The 15,925-nt window shown below is 43.1% G+C and overlaps 87 non-coding genes across 87 annotated transcripts; all 87 read right to left on the reverse strand.

Moving 5' to 3' along the window:
- Positions 1-73: 73 nt before the first annotated feature.
- On the reverse strand, positions 74-145 carry TRNAW-CCA (transfer RNA tryptophan (anticodon CCA)). The gene has a single exon. It is a non-coding gene; the product is annotated as a tRNA-Trp (tRNA).
- A 67-nt stretch (positions 146-212) lies between these two features.
- Positions 213-284, reverse strand: TRNAW-CCA (transfer RNA tryptophan (anticodon CCA)). Its single transcript has one exon. It is a non-coding gene; the product is annotated as a tRNA-Trp (tRNA).
- Positions 285-349: 65 nt separating this feature from the next.
- On the reverse strand, positions 350-421 carry TRNAW-CCA (transfer RNA tryptophan (anticodon CCA)). The gene has a single exon. It is a non-coding gene; the product is annotated as a tRNA-Trp (tRNA).
- A 67-nt stretch (positions 422-488) lies between these two features.
- On the reverse strand, positions 489-560 carry TRNAC-ACA (transfer RNA cysteine (anticodon ACA)). The gene has a single exon. It is a non-coding gene; the product is annotated as a tRNA-Cys (tRNA).
- A 67-nt stretch (positions 561-627) lies between these two features.
- TRNAW-CCA (transfer RNA tryptophan (anticodon CCA)) lies at positions 628-699 on the reverse strand. The gene has a single exon. It is a non-coding gene; the product is annotated as a tRNA-Trp (tRNA).
- A 66-nt stretch (positions 700-765) lies between these two features.
- On the reverse strand, positions 766-837 carry TRNAW-CCA (transfer RNA tryptophan (anticodon CCA)). Its single transcript has one exon. It is a non-coding gene; the product is annotated as a tRNA-Trp (tRNA).
- A 67-nt stretch (positions 838-904) lies between these two features.
- TRNAW-CCA (transfer RNA tryptophan (anticodon CCA)) lies at positions 905-976 on the reverse strand. The gene has a single exon. It is a non-coding gene; the product is annotated as a tRNA-Trp (tRNA).
- A 66-nt stretch (positions 977-1,042) lies between these two features.
- On the reverse strand, positions 1,043-1,114 carry TRNAW-CCA (transfer RNA tryptophan (anticodon CCA)). Its single transcript has one exon. It is a non-coding gene; the product is annotated as a tRNA-Trp (tRNA).
- Positions 1,115-1,319: 205 nt separating this feature from the next.
- On the reverse strand, positions 1,320-1,391 carry TRNAW-CCA (transfer RNA tryptophan (anticodon CCA)). The gene has a single exon. It is a non-coding gene; the product is annotated as a tRNA-Trp (tRNA).
- A 67-nt stretch (positions 1,392-1,458) lies between these two features.
- TRNAW-CCA (transfer RNA tryptophan (anticodon CCA)) lies at positions 1,459-1,530 on the reverse strand. Its single transcript has one exon. It is a non-coding gene; the product is annotated as a tRNA-Trp (tRNA).
- Positions 1,531-1,733: 203 nt separating this feature from the next.
- TRNAW-CCA (transfer RNA tryptophan (anticodon CCA)) lies at positions 1,734-1,805 on the reverse strand. The gene has a single exon. It is a non-coding gene; the product is annotated as a tRNA-Trp (tRNA).
- Positions 1,806-1,872: 67 nt separating this feature from the next.
- On the reverse strand, positions 1,873-1,944 carry TRNAW-CCA (transfer RNA tryptophan (anticodon CCA)). The gene has a single exon. It is a non-coding gene; the product is annotated as a tRNA-Trp (tRNA).
- Positions 1,945-2,146: 202 nt separating this feature from the next.
- Positions 2,147-2,218, reverse strand: TRNAW-CCA (transfer RNA tryptophan (anticodon CCA)). Its single transcript has one exon. It is a non-coding gene; the product is annotated as a tRNA-Trp (tRNA).
- A 204-nt stretch (positions 2,219-2,422) lies between these two features.
- On the reverse strand, positions 2,423-2,494 carry TRNAW-CCA (transfer RNA tryptophan (anticodon CCA)). The gene has a single exon. It is a non-coding gene; the product is annotated as a tRNA-Trp (tRNA).
- Positions 2,495-2,561: 67 nt separating this feature from the next.
- Positions 2,562-2,633, reverse strand: TRNAW-CCA (transfer RNA tryptophan (anticodon CCA)). The gene has a single exon. It is a non-coding gene; the product is annotated as a tRNA-Trp (tRNA).
- A 65-nt stretch (positions 2,634-2,698) lies between these two features.
- TRNAW-CCA (transfer RNA tryptophan (anticodon CCA)) lies at positions 2,699-2,770 on the reverse strand. The gene has a single exon. It is a non-coding gene; the product is annotated as a tRNA-Trp (tRNA).
- Positions 2,771-2,837: 67 nt separating this feature from the next.
- Positions 2,838-2,909, reverse strand: TRNAW-CCA (transfer RNA tryptophan (anticodon CCA)). Its single transcript has one exon. It is a non-coding gene; the product is annotated as a tRNA-Trp (tRNA).
- A 66-nt stretch (positions 2,910-2,975) lies between these two features.
- Positions 2,976-3,047, reverse strand: TRNAW-CCA (transfer RNA tryptophan (anticodon CCA)). The gene has a single exon. It is a non-coding gene; the product is annotated as a tRNA-Trp (tRNA).
- A 67-nt stretch (positions 3,048-3,114) lies between these two features.
- On the reverse strand, positions 3,115-3,186 carry TRNAW-CCA (transfer RNA tryptophan (anticodon CCA)). Its single transcript has one exon. It is a non-coding gene; the product is annotated as a tRNA-Trp (tRNA).
- Positions 3,187-3,390: 204 nt separating this feature from the next.
- TRNAW-CCA (transfer RNA tryptophan (anticodon CCA)) lies at positions 3,391-3,462 on the reverse strand. The gene has a single exon. It is a non-coding gene; the product is annotated as a tRNA-Trp (tRNA).
- Positions 3,463-3,804: 342 nt separating this feature from the next.
- Positions 3,805-3,876, reverse strand: TRNAW-CCA (transfer RNA tryptophan (anticodon CCA)). The gene has a single exon. It is a non-coding gene; the product is annotated as a tRNA-Trp (tRNA).
- A 67-nt stretch (positions 3,877-3,943) lies between these two features.
- Positions 3,944-4,015, reverse strand: TRNAW-CCA (transfer RNA tryptophan (anticodon CCA)). The gene has a single exon. It is a non-coding gene; the product is annotated as a tRNA-Trp (tRNA).
- Positions 4,016-4,217: 202 nt separating this feature from the next.
- TRNAW-CCA (transfer RNA tryptophan (anticodon CCA)) lies at positions 4,218-4,289 on the reverse strand. Its single transcript has one exon. It is a non-coding gene; the product is annotated as a tRNA-Trp (tRNA).
- A 482-nt stretch (positions 4,290-4,771) lies between these two features.
- TRNAW-CCA (transfer RNA tryptophan (anticodon CCA)) lies at positions 4,772-4,843 on the reverse strand. Its single transcript has one exon. It is a non-coding gene; the product is annotated as a tRNA-Trp (tRNA).
- Positions 4,844-4,908: 65 nt separating this feature from the next.
- Positions 4,909-4,980, reverse strand: TRNAW-CCA (transfer RNA tryptophan (anticodon CCA)). Its single transcript has one exon. It is a non-coding gene; the product is annotated as a tRNA-Trp (tRNA).
- Positions 4,981-5,047: 67 nt separating this feature from the next.
- TRNAC-ACA (transfer RNA cysteine (anticodon ACA)) lies at positions 5,048-5,119 on the reverse strand. Its single transcript has one exon. It is a non-coding gene; the product is annotated as a tRNA-Cys (tRNA).
- A 67-nt stretch (positions 5,120-5,186) lies between these two features.
- On the reverse strand, positions 5,187-5,258 carry TRNAW-CCA (transfer RNA tryptophan (anticodon CCA)). The gene has a single exon. It is a non-coding gene; the product is annotated as a tRNA-Trp (tRNA).
- Positions 5,259-5,324: 66 nt separating this feature from the next.
- TRNAW-CCA (transfer RNA tryptophan (anticodon CCA)) lies at positions 5,325-5,396 on the reverse strand. The gene has a single exon. It is a non-coding gene; the product is annotated as a tRNA-Trp (tRNA).
- A 67-nt stretch (positions 5,397-5,463) lies between these two features.
- TRNAW-CCA (transfer RNA tryptophan (anticodon CCA)) lies at positions 5,464-5,535 on the reverse strand. The gene has a single exon. It is a non-coding gene; the product is annotated as a tRNA-Trp (tRNA).
- Positions 5,536-5,600: 65 nt separating this feature from the next.
- TRNAW-CCA (transfer RNA tryptophan (anticodon CCA)) lies at positions 5,601-5,672 on the reverse strand. The gene has a single exon. It is a non-coding gene; the product is annotated as a tRNA-Trp (tRNA).
- A 67-nt stretch (positions 5,673-5,739) lies between these two features.
- Positions 5,740-5,811, reverse strand: TRNAC-ACA (transfer RNA cysteine (anticodon ACA)). Its single transcript has one exon. It is a non-coding gene; the product is annotated as a tRNA-Cys (tRNA).
- Positions 5,812-5,878: 67 nt separating this feature from the next.
- TRNAW-CCA (transfer RNA tryptophan (anticodon CCA)) lies at positions 5,879-5,950 on the reverse strand. Its single transcript has one exon. It is a non-coding gene; the product is annotated as a tRNA-Trp (tRNA).
- Positions 5,951-6,016: 66 nt separating this feature from the next.
- Positions 6,017-6,088, reverse strand: TRNAW-CCA (transfer RNA tryptophan (anticodon CCA)). The gene has a single exon. It is a non-coding gene; the product is annotated as a tRNA-Trp (tRNA).
- Positions 6,089-6,155: 67 nt separating this feature from the next.
- TRNAW-CCA (transfer RNA tryptophan (anticodon CCA)) lies at positions 6,156-6,227 on the reverse strand. The gene has a single exon. It is a non-coding gene; the product is annotated as a tRNA-Trp (tRNA).
- Positions 6,228-6,292: 65 nt separating this feature from the next.
- TRNAW-CCA (transfer RNA tryptophan (anticodon CCA)) lies at positions 6,293-6,364 on the reverse strand. The gene has a single exon. It is a non-coding gene; the product is annotated as a tRNA-Trp (tRNA).
- Positions 6,365-6,431: 67 nt separating this feature from the next.
- TRNAC-ACA (transfer RNA cysteine (anticodon ACA)) lies at positions 6,432-6,503 on the reverse strand. Its single transcript has one exon. It is a non-coding gene; the product is annotated as a tRNA-Cys (tRNA).
- Positions 6,504-6,570: 67 nt separating this feature from the next.
- On the reverse strand, positions 6,571-6,642 carry TRNAW-CCA (transfer RNA tryptophan (anticodon CCA)). The gene has a single exon. It is a non-coding gene; the product is annotated as a tRNA-Trp (tRNA).
- A 66-nt stretch (positions 6,643-6,708) lies between these two features.
- Positions 6,709-6,780, reverse strand: TRNAW-CCA (transfer RNA tryptophan (anticodon CCA)). Its single transcript has one exon. It is a non-coding gene; the product is annotated as a tRNA-Trp (tRNA).
- Positions 6,781-6,847: 67 nt separating this feature from the next.
- Positions 6,848-6,919, reverse strand: TRNAW-CCA (transfer RNA tryptophan (anticodon CCA)). Its single transcript has one exon. It is a non-coding gene; the product is annotated as a tRNA-Trp (tRNA).
- Positions 6,920-6,984: 65 nt separating this feature from the next.
- Positions 6,985-7,056, reverse strand: TRNAW-CCA (transfer RNA tryptophan (anticodon CCA)). The gene has a single exon. It is a non-coding gene; the product is annotated as a tRNA-Trp (tRNA).
- A 67-nt stretch (positions 7,057-7,123) lies between these two features.
- TRNAC-ACA (transfer RNA cysteine (anticodon ACA)) lies at positions 7,124-7,195 on the reverse strand. The gene has a single exon. It is a non-coding gene; the product is annotated as a tRNA-Cys (tRNA).
- Positions 7,196-7,262: 67 nt separating this feature from the next.
- TRNAW-CCA (transfer RNA tryptophan (anticodon CCA)) lies at positions 7,263-7,334 on the reverse strand. The gene has a single exon. It is a non-coding gene; the product is annotated as a tRNA-Trp (tRNA).
- Positions 7,335-7,400: 66 nt separating this feature from the next.
- On the reverse strand, positions 7,401-7,472 carry TRNAW-CCA (transfer RNA tryptophan (anticodon CCA)). Its single transcript has one exon. It is a non-coding gene; the product is annotated as a tRNA-Trp (tRNA).
- A 67-nt stretch (positions 7,473-7,539) lies between these two features.
- TRNAW-CCA (transfer RNA tryptophan (anticodon CCA)) lies at positions 7,540-7,611 on the reverse strand. The gene has a single exon. It is a non-coding gene; the product is annotated as a tRNA-Trp (tRNA).
- A 204-nt stretch (positions 7,612-7,815) lies between these two features.
- Positions 7,816-7,887, reverse strand: TRNAW-CCA (transfer RNA tryptophan (anticodon CCA)). Its single transcript has one exon. It is a non-coding gene; the product is annotated as a tRNA-Trp (tRNA).
- A 203-nt stretch (positions 7,888-8,090) lies between these two features.
- Positions 8,091-8,162, reverse strand: TRNAW-CCA (transfer RNA tryptophan (anticodon CCA)). The gene has a single exon. It is a non-coding gene; the product is annotated as a tRNA-Trp (tRNA).
- A 203-nt stretch (positions 8,163-8,365) lies between these two features.
- On the reverse strand, positions 8,366-8,437 carry TRNAW-CCA (transfer RNA tryptophan (anticodon CCA)). Its single transcript has one exon. It is a non-coding gene; the product is annotated as a tRNA-Trp (tRNA).
- A 67-nt stretch (positions 8,438-8,504) lies between these two features.
- On the reverse strand, positions 8,505-8,576 carry TRNAW-CCA (transfer RNA tryptophan (anticodon CCA)). The gene has a single exon. It is a non-coding gene; the product is annotated as a tRNA-Trp (tRNA).
- A 202-nt stretch (positions 8,577-8,778) lies between these two features.
- Positions 8,779-8,850, reverse strand: TRNAW-CCA (transfer RNA tryptophan (anticodon CCA)). The gene has a single exon. It is a non-coding gene; the product is annotated as a tRNA-Trp (tRNA).
- A 482-nt stretch (positions 8,851-9,332) lies between these two features.
- On the reverse strand, positions 9,333-9,404 carry TRNAW-CCA (transfer RNA tryptophan (anticodon CCA)). Its single transcript has one exon. It is a non-coding gene; the product is annotated as a tRNA-Trp (tRNA).
- Positions 9,405-9,469: 65 nt separating this feature from the next.
- Positions 9,470-9,541, reverse strand: TRNAW-CCA (transfer RNA tryptophan (anticodon CCA)). The gene has a single exon. It is a non-coding gene; the product is annotated as a tRNA-Trp (tRNA).
- Positions 9,542-9,608: 67 nt separating this feature from the next.
- TRNAC-ACA (transfer RNA cysteine (anticodon ACA)) lies at positions 9,609-9,680 on the reverse strand. Its single transcript has one exon. It is a non-coding gene; the product is annotated as a tRNA-Cys (tRNA).
- A 67-nt stretch (positions 9,681-9,747) lies between these two features.
- TRNAW-CCA (transfer RNA tryptophan (anticodon CCA)) lies at positions 9,748-9,819 on the reverse strand. Its single transcript has one exon. It is a non-coding gene; the product is annotated as a tRNA-Trp (tRNA).
- Positions 9,820-9,885: 66 nt separating this feature from the next.
- TRNAW-CCA (transfer RNA tryptophan (anticodon CCA)) lies at positions 9,886-9,957 on the reverse strand. Its single transcript has one exon. It is a non-coding gene; the product is annotated as a tRNA-Trp (tRNA).
- Positions 9,958-10,024: 67 nt separating this feature from the next.
- On the reverse strand, positions 10,025-10,096 carry TRNAW-CCA (transfer RNA tryptophan (anticodon CCA)). Its single transcript has one exon. It is a non-coding gene; the product is annotated as a tRNA-Trp (tRNA).
- Positions 10,097-10,161: 65 nt separating this feature from the next.
- On the reverse strand, positions 10,162-10,233 carry TRNAW-CCA (transfer RNA tryptophan (anticodon CCA)). Its single transcript has one exon. It is a non-coding gene; the product is annotated as a tRNA-Trp (tRNA).
- Positions 10,234-10,300: 67 nt separating this feature from the next.
- Positions 10,301-10,372, reverse strand: TRNAC-ACA (transfer RNA cysteine (anticodon ACA)). The gene has a single exon. It is a non-coding gene; the product is annotated as a tRNA-Cys (tRNA).
- A 67-nt stretch (positions 10,373-10,439) lies between these two features.
- TRNAW-CCA (transfer RNA tryptophan (anticodon CCA)) lies at positions 10,440-10,511 on the reverse strand. Its single transcript has one exon. It is a non-coding gene; the product is annotated as a tRNA-Trp (tRNA).
- Positions 10,512-10,577: 66 nt separating this feature from the next.
- TRNAW-CCA (transfer RNA tryptophan (anticodon CCA)) lies at positions 10,578-10,649 on the reverse strand. The gene has a single exon. It is a non-coding gene; the product is annotated as a tRNA-Trp (tRNA).
- Positions 10,650-10,716: 67 nt separating this feature from the next.
- Positions 10,717-10,788, reverse strand: TRNAW-CCA (transfer RNA tryptophan (anticodon CCA)). The gene has a single exon. It is a non-coding gene; the product is annotated as a tRNA-Trp (tRNA).
- Positions 10,789-10,853: 65 nt separating this feature from the next.
- On the reverse strand, positions 10,854-10,925 carry TRNAW-CCA (transfer RNA tryptophan (anticodon CCA)). The gene has a single exon. It is a non-coding gene; the product is annotated as a tRNA-Trp (tRNA).
- Positions 10,926-10,992: 67 nt separating this feature from the next.
- On the reverse strand, positions 10,993-11,064 carry TRNAC-ACA (transfer RNA cysteine (anticodon ACA)). The gene has a single exon. It is a non-coding gene; the product is annotated as a tRNA-Cys (tRNA).
- A 205-nt stretch (positions 11,065-11,269) lies between these two features.
- TRNAW-CCA (transfer RNA tryptophan (anticodon CCA)) lies at positions 11,270-11,341 on the reverse strand. Its single transcript has one exon. It is a non-coding gene; the product is annotated as a tRNA-Trp (tRNA).
- A 67-nt stretch (positions 11,342-11,408) lies between these two features.
- TRNAW-CCA (transfer RNA tryptophan (anticodon CCA)) lies at positions 11,409-11,480 on the reverse strand. Its single transcript has one exon. It is a non-coding gene; the product is annotated as a tRNA-Trp (tRNA).
- A 67-nt stretch (positions 11,481-11,547) lies between these two features.
- TRNAW-CCA (transfer RNA tryptophan (anticodon CCA)) lies at positions 11,548-11,619 on the reverse strand. Its single transcript has one exon. It is a non-coding gene; the product is annotated as a tRNA-Trp (tRNA).
- A 67-nt stretch (positions 11,620-11,686) lies between these two features.
- Positions 11,687-11,758, reverse strand: TRNAW-CCA (transfer RNA tryptophan (anticodon CCA)). The gene has a single exon. It is a non-coding gene; the product is annotated as a tRNA-Trp (tRNA).
- A 65-nt stretch (positions 11,759-11,823) lies between these two features.
- On the reverse strand, positions 11,824-11,895 carry TRNAW-CCA (transfer RNA tryptophan (anticodon CCA)). The gene has a single exon. It is a non-coding gene; the product is annotated as a tRNA-Trp (tRNA).
- A 482-nt stretch (positions 11,896-12,377) lies between these two features.
- On the reverse strand, positions 12,378-12,449 carry TRNAW-CCA (transfer RNA tryptophan (anticodon CCA)). Its single transcript has one exon. It is a non-coding gene; the product is annotated as a tRNA-Trp (tRNA).
- Positions 12,450-12,652: 203 nt separating this feature from the next.
- TRNAW-CCA (transfer RNA tryptophan (anticodon CCA)) lies at positions 12,653-12,724 on the reverse strand. The gene has a single exon. It is a non-coding gene; the product is annotated as a tRNA-Trp (tRNA).
- A 67-nt stretch (positions 12,725-12,791) lies between these two features.
- On the reverse strand, positions 12,792-12,863 carry TRNAW-CCA (transfer RNA tryptophan (anticodon CCA)). Its single transcript has one exon. It is a non-coding gene; the product is annotated as a tRNA-Trp (tRNA).
- A 202-nt stretch (positions 12,864-13,065) lies between these two features.
- TRNAW-CCA (transfer RNA tryptophan (anticodon CCA)) lies at positions 13,066-13,137 on the reverse strand. The gene has a single exon. It is a non-coding gene; the product is annotated as a tRNA-Trp (tRNA).
- A 67-nt stretch (positions 13,138-13,204) lies between these two features.
- TRNAW-CCA (transfer RNA tryptophan (anticodon CCA)) lies at positions 13,205-13,276 on the reverse strand. The gene has a single exon. It is a non-coding gene; the product is annotated as a tRNA-Trp (tRNA).
- Positions 13,277-13,342: 66 nt separating this feature from the next.
- TRNAW-CCA (transfer RNA tryptophan (anticodon CCA)) lies at positions 13,343-13,414 on the reverse strand. The gene has a single exon. It is a non-coding gene; the product is annotated as a tRNA-Trp (tRNA).
- Positions 13,415-13,481: 67 nt separating this feature from the next.
- Positions 13,482-13,553, reverse strand: TRNAW-CCA (transfer RNA tryptophan (anticodon CCA)). The gene has a single exon. It is a non-coding gene; the product is annotated as a tRNA-Trp (tRNA).
- Positions 13,554-13,618: 65 nt separating this feature from the next.
- Positions 13,619-13,690, reverse strand: TRNAW-CCA (transfer RNA tryptophan (anticodon CCA)). Its single transcript has one exon. It is a non-coding gene; the product is annotated as a tRNA-Trp (tRNA).
- Positions 13,691-13,757: 67 nt separating this feature from the next.
- Positions 13,758-13,829, reverse strand: TRNAC-ACA (transfer RNA cysteine (anticodon ACA)). The gene has a single exon. It is a non-coding gene; the product is annotated as a tRNA-Cys (tRNA).
- A 67-nt stretch (positions 13,830-13,896) lies between these two features.
- Positions 13,897-13,968, reverse strand: TRNAW-CCA (transfer RNA tryptophan (anticodon CCA)). Its single transcript has one exon. It is a non-coding gene; the product is annotated as a tRNA-Trp (tRNA).
- A 66-nt stretch (positions 13,969-14,034) lies between these two features.
- TRNAW-CCA (transfer RNA tryptophan (anticodon CCA)) lies at positions 14,035-14,106 on the reverse strand. The gene has a single exon. It is a non-coding gene; the product is annotated as a tRNA-Trp (tRNA).
- A 67-nt stretch (positions 14,107-14,173) lies between these two features.
- On the reverse strand, positions 14,174-14,245 carry TRNAW-CCA (transfer RNA tryptophan (anticodon CCA)). Its single transcript has one exon. It is a non-coding gene; the product is annotated as a tRNA-Trp (tRNA).
- A 67-nt stretch (positions 14,246-14,312) lies between these two features.
- TRNAW-CCA (transfer RNA tryptophan (anticodon CCA)) lies at positions 14,313-14,384 on the reverse strand. The gene has a single exon. It is a non-coding gene; the product is annotated as a tRNA-Trp (tRNA).
- A 67-nt stretch (positions 14,385-14,451) lies between these two features.
- On the reverse strand, positions 14,452-14,523 carry TRNAW-CCA (transfer RNA tryptophan (anticodon CCA)). The gene has a single exon. It is a non-coding gene; the product is annotated as a tRNA-Trp (tRNA).
- A 65-nt stretch (positions 14,524-14,588) lies between these two features.
- On the reverse strand, positions 14,589-14,660 carry TRNAW-CCA (transfer RNA tryptophan (anticodon CCA)). Its single transcript has one exon. It is a non-coding gene; the product is annotated as a tRNA-Trp (tRNA).
- A 481-nt stretch (positions 14,661-15,141) lies between these two features.
- Positions 15,142-15,213, reverse strand: TRNAW-CCA (transfer RNA tryptophan (anticodon CCA)). Its single transcript has one exon. It is a non-coding gene; the product is annotated as a tRNA-Trp (tRNA).
- Positions 15,214-15,416: 203 nt separating this feature from the next.
- On the reverse strand, positions 15,417-15,488 carry TRNAW-CCA (transfer RNA tryptophan (anticodon CCA)). The gene has a single exon. It is a non-coding gene; the product is annotated as a tRNA-Trp (tRNA).
- A 67-nt stretch (positions 15,489-15,555) lies between these two features.
- On the reverse strand, positions 15,556-15,627 carry TRNAW-CCA (transfer RNA tryptophan (anticodon CCA)). The gene has a single exon. It is a non-coding gene; the product is annotated as a tRNA-Trp (tRNA).
- Positions 15,628-15,692: 65 nt separating this feature from the next.
- TRNAW-CCA (transfer RNA tryptophan (anticodon CCA)) lies at positions 15,693-15,764 on the reverse strand. The gene has a single exon. It is a non-coding gene; the product is annotated as a tRNA-Trp (tRNA).
- A 67-nt stretch (positions 15,765-15,831) lies between these two features.
- TRNAW-CCA (transfer RNA tryptophan (anticodon CCA)) lies at positions 15,832-15,903 on the reverse strand. The gene has a single exon. It is a non-coding gene; the product is annotated as a tRNA-Trp (tRNA).
- Positions 15,904-15,925: the final 22 nt, after the last annotated feature.

The following is a 15,925-nucleotide window of genomic DNA, read 5'->3' on the forward strand; positions in this document are numbered from 1 at the left end:
CGAGCACCCAGAACGAAGGTTAAATTGGTAGATTTTCTATAAACAACGTAAAAACTAAATTTTATTATTTGTTTGACCCGGACGTGGTTCGAACACGCAGCCTTCTGATCTGGAGTCAGACGCGCTACCATTGCGCCACCGAGCCCTCTGAACGAAGGTTAAATTGGTAGAATTTCTATAAACAACGTAAAAACAAAATTTTTTTATTTGTTTGACCCGGACGTGATTCGAACACGCAGCCTTCTGATCTGGAGTCAGACGCGCTACCATTGCGCCACCGAGCCCCTTTTACGAAGTTTAATTGGTAGAATTCTATAAACAACTTAAAAAGTAAGTTTTATTATTTCTTTGACCCGGACGTGATTCGAACACGCAGCCTTCTGATCTGGAGTCAGAAGCGCTACCATTGCGCCACCGAGCCCCCTGAAGAAAGGTTAAATTGGTAGAATTTCTATAAACAACGTAAAAACTAAATTTTATTACTTCTTTGACCCGGACGTGATTCGAACACGCAGCCTTCTGATCTGTAGTCAGACGCGCTCCCATTGCACCACCGAGCCCCCTGAACGAAGGTTAAATTGGTAGAATTTCTATAAACAACGTAAAAACTAAATATTATTATTTGTTTGACCCGGACGTGATTCGAACACGCAGCCTTCTGATCTGGAGTCAGACGCGCTACCATTGCGCCAACGAGCCCCCTTTACGAAGGTTTAATTGGTAGAATTCTAAAATCAACTTAAAAACTGATTAGAATTATTTCTTTGACCCGGACGTGATTCGAACACGCAGCCTTCTGATCTGGAGTCAGACGCGCTACCATTGCGCCACCCAGCCCCCTTTGCGAAGGTTTAATTGGTAGAATTTCTATAAACAACGTAAAAACTTAATTTTATTATTTGTTTGACCCGAACGTGCTTCGAACACGCAGCCTTCTGATCTGGAGTCAGACGCGCTACCATTGCGCCACCGAGCCCCCTCAACGAAGGTTAAATTGGTAGAATTCTAAGAACAACTTAAAAACTGATTTGTATGATTTCTTTGACCCGGACGTGATTCGAACACGCAGCCTTCTGATCTGGAGTCAGACGCGGTACCATTGCGCCACCGAGCCCCCTGAACGAAGGTTAAATTGGTAGAACTTCTATAAACAACGTAAAAACTAAATTTTATTATTTGTTTGACCCGGACGTGATTCGAACACGCAGCCTTCTGTTCTGGAGTCAGACGCGCTCCCATTGTGCCACCGAGCCCCCTGTACGAAGCCTTAATTGGTAGAAGTCTAAAAACAACTTAAAAACTCAATTTTATTATTTCTTTGACCCGGACGTGATTCGAACACGCAGCCTTCTGATCTGGAGTCAGAAGCGCTACCACTGCGCCACCGAGCCCCCTGAACGCAGGTTAAATTGGTAGAATTTCTATAAACAACGTTAAAACTAAATTTTATTGTTTGTTTGACCCGAACGTGCTTCGAACACGCAGCCTTCTGATCTGGAGTCAGACGCGCTACCATTGCGCCACCGAGCCCCCTCAACGAAGGTTAAATTGGTAGAATTCTAAGAACCACTTAAAAACTGATTTGTATGATTTCTTTGACCCGTACGTGATTCGAACACGCAGCCCTCTGATCTGGAGTCAGACGCGCTACTATTGCGCCACCGAGCCCCTTTTACGAAGTTTAATTGGTAGAATTCTATAAACAACTTAAAAAGTAAGTTTTATTATTTCTTTGACCCGGACGTGATTCGAACACGCAGCCTTCTGATCTGGAGTCAGGCGCGCTACCATTGCGCCACCGAGCCCCCTGAACGAAGGTTAAATTGGTAGAATTTCTATAAACAACGTAAAAACTAAATATTATTATTTCTTTGACCCGGACGTGATTCGAACACGCAGCCTTCTGATCTGGAGTCAGACGCGCTACCATTGCGCCAACGAGCCCCTTTTACGAAGTTTAATTGGTAGAATTCTATAAACAACATAAAAAGTAAGTTTTATTATTTCTTTGACCCGGACGTGATTCCAACACGCAGCCTTCTGATCTGGAGTCAGACGCGCTACTATTGCGCCACCGAGCCCCTTTTACGAAGATTAATTGGTAGAATTCTATAAACAACTTAAAAAGTAAGTTTTATTATTTCTTTGACCCGGACGTGATTCGAACACGCAGCCTTCTGATCTGGAGTCAGAAGCGCTACCATTGCGCCACCGAGCCCCCTGAACAAAGGTTAAATTGGTAGAATTTCTATAAACAACGTAAAAACTAAATTGTTTTTTGTTTGACCCGGACGTGATTCGAACACGCAGCCTTCTGATCTGGAGTCAGACGCGCTACTATTGCGCCACCGAGCACCCAGAACGAAGGTTAAATTGGTAGATTTTCTATAAACAACGTAAAAACTAAATTTTATTATTTGTTTGACCCGGACGTGGTTCGAACACGCAGCCTTCTGATCTGGAGTCAGACGCGCTACCATTGCGCCACCGAGCCCTCTGAACGAAGGTTAAATTGGTAGAATTTCTATAAACAACGTAAAAACAAAATTTTTTTATTTGTTTGACCCGGACGTGATTCGAACACGCAGCCTTCTGATCTGGAGTCAGACGCGCTACCATTGCGCCACCGAGCCCCTTTTACGAAGTTTAATTGGTAGAATTCTATAAACAACTTAAAAAGTAAGTTTTATTATTTCTTTGACCCGGACGTGATTCGAACACGCAGCCTTCTGATCTGGAGTCAGAAGCGCTACCATTGCGCCACCGAGCCCCCTGAAGAAAGGTTAAATTGGTAGAATTTCTATAAACAACGTAAAAACTAAATTTTATTACTTCTTTGACCCGGACGTGATTCGAACACGCAGCCTTCTGATCTGGAGTCAGACGCGCTACCATTGCGCCAACGAGCCCCCTTTACGAAGGTTTAATTGGTAGAATTCTAAAATCAACTTAAAAACTGATTAGAATTATTTCTTTGACCCGGACGTGATTCGAACACGCAGCCTTCTGATCTGGAGTCAGACGCGCTACCATTGCGCCACCCAGCCCCCTTTGCGAAGGTTTAATTGGTAGAATTTCTATAAACAACGTAAAAACTTAATTTTATTATTTGTTTGACCCGGACGTGATTCGAACACGCAGCCTTCTGATCTGGAGTCAGACGCGCTACCATTGCGCCACCGAGCCCCCTTTACGAAGGTTTAATTGGTAGAATTTCTATAAACAACGTAAAAACTAAATTTTATTATTTGTTTTACCCGGACGTGATTCGAACACGCAGCCTTCTGATCTGGAGTCAGACGCGTTACCATTGCGCCGCCGAGCCCCCTTTACGAAGTTTAACTGGTAGAATTCTATAAACAACTTAAAAACTAAGTTTTATTATTTCTTTGACCCGGACGTGATTCGAACACGAAGCCTTCTGATCTGGAGTCAGACGCGCTCCCATTGCGCCACCGAGCCCCCTGAACGAAGGTTAAATTGGTAGAATTTCTATAAACAACGTAAAAACTAAATTTTATTATTTGTTTGACCTGGACCTGATTCGAACACGCAGCCTTCTGATCTGGAGTCAGACGCGCTACCATTACGCCACCGAGCCCCCTTTACGAAGGTTTAATTGGTAGAATTCTAAAAACAACTTAAAAACTGATTTTTACTATTTCTTTGACCCGGACGTGATTCCAACACGCAGCCTTCTGATCTGGAGTCAGACGCGCTACTATTGCGCCACCGAGCCCCTTTTACGAAGTTTAATTGGTAGAATTCTATAAACAACTTAAAAAGTAAGTTTTATTATTTCTTTGACCCGGACGTGATTCAAACACGCAGCCTTCTGATCTGGAGTCAGGCGCGCTACCATTGCGCCACCGAGCCCCCTGAACGAAGGTTAAATTGGTAGAATTTCTATAAACAACGTAAAAACTAAATATTATTATTTCTTTGACCCGGACGTGATTCGAACACGCAGCCTTCTGATCTGGAGTCAGACGCGCTACCATTGCGCCAACGAGCCCCTTTTACGAAGTTTAATTGGTAGAATTCTATAAACAACTTAAAAAGTAAGTTTTATTATTTCTTTGACCCGGACGTGATTCCAACACGCAGCCTTCTGATCTGGAGTCAGACGCGCTACTATTGCGCCACCGAGCCCCTTTTACGAAGTTTAATTGGTAGAATTCTATAAACAACTTAAAAAGTAAGTTTTATTATTTCTTTGACCCGGACGTGATTCGAACACGCAGCCTTCTGATCTGGAGTCAGAAGCGCTACCATTGCGCCACCGAGCCCCCTGAACAAAGGTTAAATTGGTAGAATTTCTATAAACAACGTAAAAACTAAATTGTTTTTTGTTTGACCCGGACGTGATTCGAACAAGCAGCCTTCTGATCTGGAGTCAGACGCGCTACTATTGCGCCACCGAGCACCCAGAACGAAGGTTAAATTGGTAGATTTTCTATAAAAAACTTAAAAACTAAGTTTTATTATTTCTTTGACCCGGACGTGATTCGAACACGCAGGCTTCTGATCTGGAGTCAGGCGCGCTACCATTGCGCCACCGAGCCCCCTGAACGAAGGTTAAATTGGTAGAATTTCTATAAACAACGTAAAAACTAAATTTTATTATTTGTTTGACCCGGACGTGGTTCGAAGACGCAGCCTTCTGATCTGGAGTCAGACGCGCTACCATCGCGCCACCGAGCCCTCTGAACGAAGGTTAAATTGGTAGAATTTCTATAAACAACGTAAAAACAAAATTTTTTTATTTGTTTGACCCGGACGTGATTCGAACACGCAGCCTTCTGATCTGGAGTCAGACGCGCTACCATTGCGCCACCGAGCCCCTTTTACGAAGTTTAATTGGTAGAATTCTATAAACAACTTAAAAAGTAAGTTTTATTATTTCTTTGACCCGGACGTGATTCGAACACGCAGCCTTCTGATCTGGAGTCAGAAACGCTACCATTGCGCCACCGAGCCCCCTGAAGAAAGGTTAAATTGGTAGAATTTCTATAAACAACGTAAAAACTAAATTTTATTACTTCTTTGACCCGGACGTGATTCGAACACGCAGCCTTCTGATCTGTAGTCAGACGCGCTCCAATTGCACCACCGAGCCCCCTGAACGAAGGTTAAATTGGTAGAATTTCTATAAACAACGTAAAAACTAAATATTATTATTTGTTTGACCCGGACGTGATTCGAACACGCAGCCTTCTGATCTGGAGTCAGACGCGCTACCATTGCGCCAACGAGCCCCCTTTACGAAGGTTTAATTGGTAGAATTCTAAAATCAACTTAAAAACTGATTTGAATTATTTCTTTGACCCGGACGTGATTCGAACACGCAGCCTTCTGATCTGGAGTCAGAAGCGCTACCATTGCGCCACCGAGCCCTCTGAACGAAGGTTAAATTGGTAGAATTTCTATAAACAACGTAAAAACAAAATTTTTTTATTTGTTTGACCCGGACGTGATTCGAACACGCAGCCTTCTGATCTGGAGTCAGACGCGCTACCATTGCGCCACCGAGCCCCTTTTACGAAGTTTAATTGGTAGAATTCTATAAACAACTTAAAAAGTAAGTTTTATTATTTCTTTGACCCGGACGTGATTCGAACACGCAGCCTTCTGATCTGGAGTCAGAAGCGCTACCATTGCGCCACCGAGCCCCCTGAAGAAAGGTTAAATTGGTAGAATTTCTATAAACAACGTAAAAACTAAATTTTATTACTTCTTTGACCCGGACGTGATTCGAACACGCAGCCTTCTGATCTGTAGTCAGACGCGCTCCCATTGCACCACCGAGCCCCCTGAACGAAGGTTAAATTGGTAGAATTTCTATAAACAACGTAAAAACTAAATATTATTATTTGTTTGACCCGGACGTGATTCGAACACGCAGCCTTCTGATCTGGAGTCAGACGCGCTACCATTGCGCCAACGAGCCCCCTTTACGAAGGTTTAATTGGTAGAATTCTAAAATCAACTTAAAAACTGATTTGAATTATTTCTTTGACCCGGACGTGATTCCAACACGCAGCCTTCTGATCTGGAGTCAGACGCGCTACCATTGCGCCACCGAGCCCTCTGAACGAAGGTTAAATTGGTAGAATTTCTATAAACAACGTAAAAACAAAATTTTTTTATTTGTTTGACCCGGACGTGATTCGAACACGCAGCCTTCTGATCTGGAGTCAGACGCGCTACCATTGCGCCACCGAGCCCCTTTTACGAAGTTTAATTGGTAGAATTCTATAAACAACTTAAAAAGTAAGTTTTATTATTTCTTTGACCCGGACGTGATTCGAACACGCAGCCTTCTGATCTGGAGTCAGAAGCGCTACCATTGCGCCACCGAGCCCCCTGAAGAAAGGTTAAATTGGTAGAATTTCTATAAACAACGTAAAAACTAAATTTTATTACTTCTTTGACCCGGACGTGATTCGAACACGCAGCCTTCTGATCTGTAGTCAGACGCGCTCCCATTGCACCACCGAGCCCCCTGAACGAAGGTTAAATTGGTAGAATTTCTATAAACAACGTAAAAACTAAATATTATTATTTGTTTGACCCGGACGTGATTCGAACACGCAGCCTTCTGATCTGGAGTCAGACGCGCTACCATTGCGCCAACGAGCCCCCTTTACGAAGGTTTAATTGGTAGAATTCTAAAATCAACTTAAAAACTGATTTGAATTATTTCTTTGACCCGGACGTGATTCGAACACGCAGCCTTCTGATCTGGAGTCAGACGCGCTACCATTGCGCCACCGAGCCCTCTGAACGAAGGTTAAATTGGTAGAATTTCTATAAACAACGTAAAAACAAAATTTTTTTATTTGTTTGACCCGGACGTGATTCGAACACGCAGCCTTCTGATCTGGAGTCAGACGCGCTACCATTGCGCCACCGAGCCCCTTTTACGAAGTTTAATTGGTAGAATTCTATAAACAACTTAAAAAGTAAGTTTTATTATTTCTTTGACCCGGACGTGATTCGAACACGCAGCCTTCTGATCTGGAGTCAGAAGCGCTACCATTGCGCCACCGAGCCCCCTGAAGAAAGGTTAAATTGGTAGAATTTCTATAAACAACGTAAAAACTAAATTTTATTACTTCTTTGACCCGGACGTGATTCGAACACGCAGCCTTCTGATCTGTAGTCAGACGCGCTCCCATTGCACCACCGAGCCCCCTGAACGAAGGTTAAATTGGTAGAATTTCTATAAACAACGTAAAAACTAAATATTATTATTTGTTTGACCCGGACGTGATTCGAACACGCAGCCTTCTGATCTGGAGTCAGACGCGCTACCATTGCGCCAACGAGCCCCCTTTACGAAGGTTTAATTGGTAGAATTCTAAAATCAACTTAAAAACTGATTTGAATTATTTCTTTGACCCGGACGTGATTCGAACACGCAGCCTTCTGATCTGGAGTCAGACGCGCTACCATTGCGCCACCGAGCCCCCTTTGCGAAGGTTTAATTGGTAGAATTTCTATAAACAACGTAAAAACTTAATTTTATTATTTGTTTGACCCGGACGTGATTCGAACACGCAGCCTTCTGATCTGGAGTCAGACGCGCTACCATTGCGCCACCGAGCCCCCTTTACGAAGGTTTAATTGGTAGAATTTCTATAAACAACGTAAAAACTAAATTTTATTATTTGTTTTACCCGGACGTGATTCGAACACGCAGCCTTCTGATCTGGAGTCAGACGCGTTACCATTGCGCCGCCGAGCCCCCTTTACGAAGTTTAACTGGTAGAATTCTATAAACAACTTAAAAACTAAGTTTTATTATTTCTTTGACCCGGACGTGATTCGAACACGAAGCCTTCTGATCTGGAGTCAGACGCGCTCCCATTGCGCCACCGAGCCCCCTGAACGAAGGTTAAATCTGTAGAATTTCTATAAACAACGTAAAAACTAAATTTTATTATTTGTTTGACCTGGACCTGATTCGAACACGCAGCCTTCTGATCTGGAGTCAGACGCGCTACTATTGCGCCACCGAGCCCCTTTTACGAAGTTTAATTGGTAGAATTCTATAAACAACTTAAAAATTAGTTTTATTATTTCTTTGACCCGGACGTGATTCGAACACGCAGCCTTCTGATCTGGAGTCAGACGCGCTACCATTACGCCACCGAGCCCATTTTACGAAGGTTTAATTGGTAGAATTCTAAAAACAACTTAAAAACTGATTTTTACTATTTCTTTGACCCGGACGTGATTCCAACACGCAGCCTTCTGATCTGGAGTCAGACGCGCTACTATTGCGCCACCGAGCCCCTTTTACGAAGTTTAATTGGTAGAATTCTATAAACAACTTAAAAAGTAAGTTTTATTATTTCTTTGACCCGGACGTGATTCGAACACGCAGCCTTCTGATCTGGAGTCAGGCGCGCTACCATTGCGCCACCGAGCCCCCTGAACGAAGGTTAAATTGGTAGAATTTCTATAAACAACGTAAAAACTAAATATTATTATTTCTTTGACCCGGACGTGATTCGAACACGCAGCCTTCTGATCTGGAGTCAGACGCGCTACCATTGCGCCAACGAGCCACTTTTACGAAGTTTAATTGGTAGAATTCTATAAACAACTTAAAAAGTAAGTTTTATTATTTCTTTGACCCGGACGTGATTCCAACACGCAGCCTTCTGATCTGGAGTCAGACGCGCTACTATTGCGCCACCGAGCCCCTTTTACGAAGTTTAATTGGTAGAATTCTATAAACAACTTAAAAAGTAAGTTTTATTATTTCTTTGACCCGGACGTGATTCGAACACGCAGCCTTCTGATCTGGAGTCAGAAGCGCTACCATTGCGCCACCGAGCCCCCTGATCAAAGGTTAAATTGGTAGAATTTCTATAAACAACGTAAAAACTAAATTGTTTTTTGTTTGACCCGGACGTGATTCGAACACGCAGCCTTCTGATCTGGAGTCAGACGCGCTACTATTGCGCCACCGAGCACCCAGAACGAAGGTTAAATTGGTAGATTTTCTATAAAAAACTTAAAAACTAAGTTTTATTATTTCTTTGACCCGGATGTGATTCGAACACGCAGGCTTCTGATCTGGAGTCAGGCGCGCTACCATTGCGCCACCGAGCCCCCTGAACGAAGGTTAAATTGGTAGAATTTCTATAAACAACGTAAAAACTAAATTTTATTATTTGTTTGACCCGGACGTGGTTCGAAGACGCAGCCTTCTGATCTGGAGTCAGACGCGCTACCATCGCGCCACCGAGCCCTCTGAACGAAGGTTAAATTGGTAGAATTTCTATAAACAACGTAAAAACAAAATTTTTTTATTTGTTTGACCCGGACGTGATTCGAACACGCAGCCTTCTGATCTGGAGTCAGACGCGCTACCATTGCGCCACCGAGCCCCTTTTACGAAGTTTAATTGGTAGAATTCTATAAACAACTTAAAAAGTAAGTTTTATTATTTCTTTGACCCGGACGTGATTCGAACACGCAGCCTTCTGATCTGGAGTCAGAAGCGCTACCATTGCGCCACCGAGCCCCCTGAAGAAAGGTTAAATTGGTAGAATTTCTATAAACAACGTAAAAACTAAATTTTATTACTTCTTTGACCCGGACGTGATTCGAACACGCAGCCTTCTGATCTGTAGTCAGACGCGCTCCAATTGCACCACCGAGCCCCCTGAACGAAGGTTAAATTGGTAGAATTTCTATAAACAACGTAAAAACTAAATATTATTATTTGTTTGACCCGGACGTGATTCGAACACGCAGCCTTCTGATCTGGAGTCAGACGCGCTACCATTGCGCCAACGAGCCCCCTTTACGAAGGTTTAATTGGTAGAATTCTAAAATCAACTTAAAAACTGATTTGAATTATTTCTTTGACCCGGACGTGATTCGAACACGCAGCCTTCTGATCTGGAGTCAGAAGCGCTACCATTGCGCCACCGAGCCCTCTGAACGAAGGTTAAATTGGTAGAATTTCTATAAACAACGTAAAAACAAAATTTTTTTATTTGTTTGACCCGGACGTGATTCGAACACGCAGCCTTCTGATCTGGAGTCAGACGCGCTACCATTGCGCCACCGAGCCCCTTTTACGAAGTTTAATTGGTAGAATTCTATAAACAACTTAAAAAGTAAGTTTTATTATTTCTTTGACCCGGACGTGATTCGAACACGCAGCCTTCTGATCTGGAGTCAGAAGCGCTACCATTGCGCCACCGAGCCCCCTGAAGAAAGGTTAAATTGGTAGAATTTCTATAAACAACGTAAAAACTAAATTTTATTACTTCTTTGACCCGGACGTGATTCGAACACGCAGCCTTCTGATCTGTAGTCAGACGCGCTCCAATTGCACCACCGAGCCCCCTGAACGAAGGTTAAATTGGTAGAATTTCTATAAACAACGTAAAAACTAAATATTATTATTTGTTTGACCCGGACGTGATTCGAACACGCAGCCTTCTGATCTGGAGTCAGACGCGCTACCATTGCGCCAACGAGCCCCCTTTACGAAGGTTTAATTGGTAGAATTCTAAAATCAACTTAAAAACTGATTTGAATTATTTCTTTGACCCGGACGTGATTCGAACACGCAGCCTTCTGATCTGGAGTCAGAAGCGCTACCATTGCGCCACCGAGCCCTCTGAACGAAGGTTAAATTGGTAGAATTTCTATAAACAACGTAAAAACAAAATTTTTTTATTTGTTTGACCCGGACGTGATTCGAACACGCAGCCTTCTGATCTGGAGTCAGACGCGCTACCATTGCGCCACCGAGCCCCTTTTACGAAGTTTAATTGGTAGAATTCTATAAACAACTTAAAAAGTAAGTTTTATTATTTCTTTGACCCGGACGTGATTCGAACACGCAGCCTTCTGATCTGGAGTCAGAAGCGCTACCATTGCGCCACCGAGCCCCCTGAAGAAAGGTTAAATTGGTAGAATTTCTATAAACAACGTAAAAACTAAATTTTATTACTTCTTTGACCCGGACGTGATTCGAACACGCAGCCTTCTGATCTGTAGTCAGACGCGCTCCCATTGCACCACCGAGCCCCCTGAACGAAGGTTAAATTGGTAGAATTTCTATAAACAACGTAAAAACTAAATATTATTATTTGTTTGACCCGGACGTGATTCGAAAACACAGCCTTCTGATCTGGAGTCAGACGCGCTACCATTGCGCCAACGAGCCCCCTTTACGAAGGTTTAATTGGTAGAATTCTAAAATCAACTTAAAAACTGATTTGAATTATTTCTTTGACCCGGACGTGATTCGAACACGCAGCCTTCTGATCTGGAGTCAGAAGCGCTACCATTGCGCCACCGAGCCCCCTTTGCGAAGGTTTAATTGGTAGAATTTCTATAAACAACGTAAAAACTTAATTTTATTATTTGTTTGACCCGGACGTGATTCGAACACGCAGCCTTCTGATCTGGAGTCAGACGCGCTACCATTGCGCCACCGAGCCCCCTTTACGAAGGTTTAATTGGTAGAATTTCTATAAACAACGTAAAAACTAAATTTTATTATTTGTTTGACCCGGACGTGATTCGAACACGCAGCCTTCTGATCTGGAGTCAGACGCGTTACCATTGCGCCACCGAGCCCCCTGAACGCAGGTTAAATTGGTAGAATTTCTATAAACAACGTTAAAACTAAATTTTATTATTTCTTTGACCCGGACGTGATTCGAACACGCAGCCTTCTGATCTGGAGTCAGAAGCGCTACCATTGCGCCACCGAGCCCCCTGAACAAAGGTTAAATTGGTAGAATTTCTATAAACAACGTAAAAACTAAATTGTTTTTTGTTTGACCCGGACGTGATTCGAACACGCAGCCTTCTGATCTGGAGTCAGAAGCGCTACCATTGCGCCACCGAGCCCCCTGAACAAAGGTTAAATTGGTAGAATTTCTATAAACAACGTAAAAACTAAATTGTTTTTTGTTTGACCCGGACGTGATTCGAACACGCAGCCTTCTGATCTGGAGTCAGACGCGCTACTATTGCGCCACCGAGCACCCAGAACGAAGGTTAAATTGGTAGATTTTCTATAAAAAACTTAAAAACTAAGTTTTATTATTTCTTTGACCCGGACGTGATTCGAACACGCAGGCTTCTGATCTGGAGTCAGGCGCGCTACCATTGCGCCACCGAGCCCCCTGAACGAAGGTTAAATTGGTAGAATTTCTATAAACAACGTAAAAACTAAATTTTATTATTTGTTTGACCCGGACGTGGTTCGAAGACGCAGCCTTCTGATCTGGAGTCAGACGCGCTACCATCGCGCCACCGAGCCCTCTGAACGAAGGTTAAATTGGTAGAATTTCTATAAACAACGTAAAAACAAAATTTTTTTATTTGTTTGACCCGGACGTGATTCGAACACGCAGCCTTCTGATCTGGAGTCAGACGCGCTACCATTGCGCCACCGAGCCCCCTTTACGAAGGTTTAATTGGTAGAATTCTAAAAACAACTTAAAAACTGATTTTTACTATTTCTTTGACCCGGACGTGATTCCAACACGCAGCCTTCTGATCTGGAGTCAGACGCGCTACTATTGCGCCACCGAGCCCCTTTTACGAAGTTTAATTGGTAGAATTCTATAAACAACTTACAAAGTAAGTTTTATTATTTCTTTGACCCGGACGTGATTCGAACACGCAGCCTTCTGATCTGGAGTCAGGCGCGCTACCATTGCGCCACCGAGCCCCCTGAACGAAGGTTAAATTGGTAGAATTTCTATAAACAACGTAAAAACTAAATATTATTATTTCTTTGACCCGGACGTGATTCGAACACGCAGCCTTCTGATCTGGAGTCAGACGCGCTACCATTGCGCCAACGAGCCCCTTTTACGAAGTTTAATTGGTAGAATTCTATAAACAACTTAAAAAGTAAGTTTTATTATTTCTTTGAACCGGACGTGATTCCAACACGCAGCCTTCTGATCTGGAGTCAGACGCGCTACTATTGCGCCACCGAGACCCTTTTACGAAGTTTAATTGGTAGAATTCTATAAACAACTTAAAAAGTAAGTTTTATTATTTCTTTGACCCGGACGTGATTCGAACACGCAGCCTTCTGATCTGGAGTCAGGCGCGCTACCATTGCGCCACCGAGCCCCCTGAACGAAGGTTAAATTGGTAGAATTTCTATAAACAACGTAAAAACTAAATATTATTATTTCTTTGACCCGGACGTGATTCGAACACGCAGCCTTCTGATCTGGAGTCAGACGCGCTACCATTGCGCCAACGAGCCCCCTTTACGAAGGTTTAATTGGTAGAATTCTAAAATCAACTTAAAAACTGATTTGAATTATTTCTTTGACCCGGACGTGATTCGAACACGCAGCCTTCTGATCTGGAGTCAGAAGCGCTACCATTGCGCCACCGAGCCCTCTGAACGAAGGTTAAATTGGTAGAATTTCTATAAACAACGTAAAAACAAAATTTTTTTATTTGTTTGACCCGGACGTGATTCGAACACGCAGCCTTCTGATCTGGAGTCAGACGCGCTACCATTGCGCCACCGAGCCCCTTTTACGAAGTTTAATTGGTAGAATTCTATAAACAACTTAAAAAGTAAGTTTTATTATTTCTTTGACCCGGACGTGATTCGAACACGCAGCCTTCTAATCTGGAGTCAGAAGCGCTACCATTGCGCCACCGAGCCCCCTGAAGAAAGGTTAAATTGGTAGAATTTCTATAAACAACGTAAAAACTAAATTTTATTACTTCTTTGACCCGGACGTGATTCGAACACGCAGCCTTCTGATCTGTAGTCAGACGCGCTCCCATTGCACCACCGAGCCCCCTGAACGAAGGTTAAATTGGTAGAATTTCTATAAACAACGTAAAAACTAAATATTATTATTTGTTTGACCCGGACGTGATTCGAACACGCAGCCTTCTGATCTGGAGTCAGACGCGCTACCATTGCGCCAACGAGCCCCCTTTACGAAGGTTTAATTGGTAGAATTCTAAAATCAACTTAAAAACTGATTTGAATTATTTCTTTGACCCGGACGTGATTCGAACACGCAGCCTTCTGATCTGGAGTCAGAAGCGCTACCATTGCGCCACCGAGCCCCCTTTGCGAAGGTTTAATTGGTAGAATTTCTATAAACAACGTAAAAACTTAATTTTATTATTTGTTTGACCCGGACGTGATTCGAACACGCAGCCTTCTGATCTGGAGTCAGACGCGCTACCATTGCGCCACCGAGCCCCCTTTACGAAGGTTTAATTGGTAGAATTTCTATAAACAACGTAAAAACTAAATTTTATTATTTGTTTGACCCGGACGTGATTCGAACACGCAGCCTTCTGATCTGGAGTCAGACGCGTTACCATTGCGCCACCGAGCCCCCTGAACGCAGGTTAAATTGGTAGAATTTCTATAAACAACGTTAAAACTAAATTTTATTATTTCTTTGACCCGGACGTGATTCGAACACGCAGCCTTCTGATCTGGAGTCAGAAGCGCTACCATTGCGCCACCGAGCCCCCTGAACAAAGGTTAAATTGGTAGAATTTCTATAAACAACGTAAAAACTAAATTGTTTTTTGTTTGACCCGCACGTGATTCGAACACGCAGCCTTCTGATCTGGAGTCAGAAGCGCTACCATTGCGCCACCGAGCCCCCTGAACAAAGGTTAAATTGGTAGAATTTCTATAAACAACGTAAAAACTAAATTGTTTTTTGTTTGACCCGGACGTGATTCGAACACACAGCCTTCTGATCTGGAGTCAGACGCGCTACTATTGCGCCACCGAGCACCCAGAACGAAGGTTAAATTGGTAGATTTTCTATAAAAAACTTAAAAACTAAGTTTTATTATTTCTTTGACCCGGACGTGATTCGAACACGCAGGCTTCTGATCTGGAGTCAGGCGCGCTACCATTGCGCCACCGAGCCCCCTGAACGAAGGTTAAATTGGTAGAATTTCTATAAACAACGTAAAAACTAAATTTTATTATTTGTTTGACCCGGACGTGGTTCGAAGACGCAGCCTTCTGATCTGGAGTCAGACGCGTTACCATCGCGCCACCGAGCCCTCTGAACGAAGGTTTAATTGGTAGAATTCTAAAATCAACTTAAAAACTGATTTGAATTATTTCTTTGACCCGGACGTGATTCGAACACGCAGCCTTCTGATCTGGAGTCAGACGCGCTACCATTGCGCCACCGAGCCCCCTTTACGAAGGTTTAATTGGTAGAATTCTAAAAACAACTTAAAAACTGATTTTTACTATTTCTTTGACCCGGACGTGATTCCAACACGCAGCCTTCTGATCTGGAGTCAGACGCGCTACTATTGCGCCACCGAGCCCCTTTTACGAAGTTTAATTGGTAGAATTCTATAAACAACTTAAAAAGTAAGTTTTATTATTTCTTTGACCCGGACGTGATTCGAACACGCAGCCTTCTGATCTGGAGTCAGGCGCGCTACCATTGCGCCACCGAGCCCCCTGAACGAAGGTTAAATTGGTAGAATTTCTATAAACAACGTAAAAACTAAATATTATTATTTCTTTGACCCGGACGTGATTCGAACACGCAGCCTTCTGATCTGGAGTCAGACGCGCTACCATTGCGCCAACGAGCCCCTTTTACGAAGTTTAATTGGTAGAATTCTATAAACAACGTAAAAACTAAATATTATTATTTGTTTGACCCGGACGTGATTCGAACACGCAGCCTTCTGATCTGGAGTCAGGCGCGCTACCATTGCGCCACCGAGCCCCCTGAACGAAGGTTAAATTGGTAGAATTTCTATAAACAACGTAAAAACTAAATATTATTTTTTCTTTGACCCGGACGTGATTCGAACACGCAGCCTTCTGATCTGGAGTCAGACGCGCTACCATTGCGCCAACGAGCCCCTTTTACGAAGTTTAATTGGT

Source organism: Phalangium opilio, unplaced genomic scaffold, assembly GCF_054372755.1.
Source record: "Phalangium opilio isolate 3A_F unplaced genomic scaffold, DU_Popi_V2 ptg000352l_1, whole genome shotgun sequence".
Classification (NCBI taxonomy): Eukaryota; Metazoa; Arthropoda; class Arachnida; order Opiliones; family Phalangiidae; genus Phalangium; species Phalangium opilio.